Source organism: Portunus trituberculatus, chromosome 13 (genome assembly GCF_017591435.1).
Source record: "Portunus trituberculatus isolate SZX2019 chromosome 13, ASM1759143v1, whole genome shotgun sequence".
NCBI lineage: Eukaryota > Metazoa > Arthropoda > Malacostraca > Decapoda > Portunidae > Portunus > Portunus trituberculatus.
This window is the reverse complement of record NC_059267.1, coordinates 326,118-328,617: the sequence shown is the minus strand read 5'-3', so window position 1 is coordinate 328,617 and position 2,500 is coordinate 326,118. Positions and strand designations below refer to the sequence as shown.

The 2,500-nt window shown below is 46.6% G+C and overlaps 1 protein-coding gene across 2 annotated transcripts in view; it reads right to left on the bottom strand.

Moving 5' to 3' along the window:
• The window catches only part of LOC123503185 (lachesin-like), a 171,455-nt gene that overhangs the window by 135,929 nt on the left and 33,026 nt on the right, over nucleotides 1-2,500 (bottom strand). The window lies entirely within an intron of this gene.

Genomic DNA, 2,500 nt, shown 5'->3' with positions numbered 1-2,500 from the left:
TCTCTCTCTCTCTCTCTCTCTCTCTCTCTCTCTCTCTCTCATGAACGCTCAGAAGAGAAAGAATCTCCACTCAACAATACTAGGACATGGAAAAAGAGGGAAGGAAAAAAAAATAACTAGTACATTTATTCAAATTGTGGAAAACGTGGAGGAAGGAAGGAAGGAGGAGGGAGGGAGGGAGAGGGAGGGAGGGAGGGAGAGAGGGAGGGAGGGAGGAAAGAAGGGAGGGAGGGAGGAAGGGAGGGAGAGAGAACTTTGTGGAAGGCGGAAAGGTGCGTCTTGTTGAAAAGTTTAGAAACAATTGTATGAGAGAGAGAGAGAGAGAGAGAGAGAGAGAGAGAGAGAGAGAGAGAGAGAGAGAGAGAGAGAGAGAGAGAGAGAGAGAGAGAGAGAGAGGATGATCTAAAAGGAACAAAAGGACAATAGGAAAGAGGGAGAGAAGAGAGGGCAAATCTGGAAGGAAAGGCAGAGGAAAGGAGGGGAAATATGAAAGAAAGAAAAAGAGAAGACAAGAAATATTAGAGAAAGAAATGAAGGACAGTCAGAGAGATAGAAAAGAAGAAAACACTAAAGAAAAGGGAAAAAGACAGGATAACTGGAAGAGAGGAAAGAAAGACAAAAACACAGAGGAGGGAAGGAAGAAGGAGGCAAGGGAGAAAGAAAGACATGAAAAACTAGGCGAAGAAAAAGACAATGAATACTCGACGATGAAAAAAGAGAAAAAGAAAAAAATGTTGAACAGAGGAAGAAATAACTACAGGAGAGATAAAAAAGGAGAGAAGGAAGGAAGGAAGGAAGGACGGAAAAATGCTAAAAGGAGGAATCAAAACAAGGAAAGGAAGGAAGGAAGAACCAGCGAATTCAGAGTAAACAAAACAAGGAGAAAGGAAGAAAAATGTAAAAGATTCTGAAAGGCACCACCACCACTACCACCACCACTACCACCACCATCACAAAAGAAGTTGAAAAAGAAAGAAAGAATGACAGGAGAGAATAAAAAGGAAAGAAGAAAGGAAGAAAGGAAAAATGCTAAAAGGAAGAATCAAAACAAAATACAAGGAACGAAGGAAGGAAAAATGAACTGAGAGAAAACAAAACAAGGAAAAAGAAGAAAACTTTAAAAGATTCTAAGAGGCACCACCAGAGGACACCACCACCACCACCACCACCACCACCACCACCACCTCCTTGCAACAGCTGGTGACCACGAGCGTAAGACAGAGACTGGCCCCTTAAGATTATGTTTATGACAGACATATTGGCGGGGACAAACACAACGCTGGCTTGTCCCACGGGGCTGCGCTGGTGGTGGTGATGGTGGTGGTGGTGTAAGGTCGCCACTAAGAGCTTGTCTGGGAAAGCTGAGAAGAGGGAGAGGAGTGGGCAGAGGAAGAGAAGAGGAGAGGATAAGGAGGAAGAGAAAATAAGGAATAAAAGAGAGGAAGCGAGAGAGGGAGGGATAAGGAAAGATGGAGAGAAAGAAGAGAGAATTTCATATCAGTAAAATAAATGCATTACATAAAAGAGAGAGAGAGAGAGAGAGAGAGAGAGAGAGAGAGAGAGAGAGAGAGAGAGAATCCCCAAATTAAATCATACTTGTAGTCTCTCGTAAGCAAAAGGTGAACCATTGACTTTCAGCAGAGACTTTGGTAACTCGGAAGAAAATGACAACTGATTGGGTTCCTGTAAGCTCTCCTACGCATCCTACGCAATCCTAAACCCATTCCTACTCCTCCCACCGACCCCACCTCTCCCTCCACCCCCAGTACACTAACTCCCACCCCTCCCATCACCCCTACACCTCCCTTCCATCCCTACTACACCCACACCTGCAGGAACGCGAAAATTAATTCAGCTAGGGAGGACTTCGACCATGTGTGTGTGTGTGTGTGTGTGTGTGTGTGTGTGTGTGTGTGTGTGTGTGTGTGTGTGTGTGTGTATGTGTGTTGGCCGCCTGCCCACGTCTTCCCCTCCCTGACCTCTCTCCCGCCCCCCCCTAACCCCTGTGTGTATGTGTGTGTGTGTGTGTGTGTGTGTGTGTGTGTGTGTGTGTGTGTGTGTGTGTGTGTGTGTGTATGTGTCAAGTCTGTCCTTGTTTACGTATGTAGGTATGTACGTTTCTCTGTCTGTGTGTGTGTGTGTGTGTGTGTGTGTGTGTGTGTGTGTGTGTGTGTGTGTGTGTGTGTGTGTGTGTGTGTGTGTGCTGTCTTTAACTTGGCTTCATCTGCACGCATTATACCTGATTCCTTCCTTCCTTCCTTCCTTCCTTCCTCCTCTTCCTCTTCTTCCTCCTCCTCCAGCTGTGTTAGCCCACCTGCAGCGTATCTCTCTCTTCCACCACCACCACCATCACCACCTGCAGCTGCACGCCCCTAACTCCATTCTCCTCCTCCTCCTCCTCCTCCAGGTGTTGGCAGGTACCCAAACTAGTTGTCTTCCTCACGTCGAGACCTGAGCACTGCTCGCCAGGTGATCTAGGGAGGAGGAGGAGGAGGAGGAG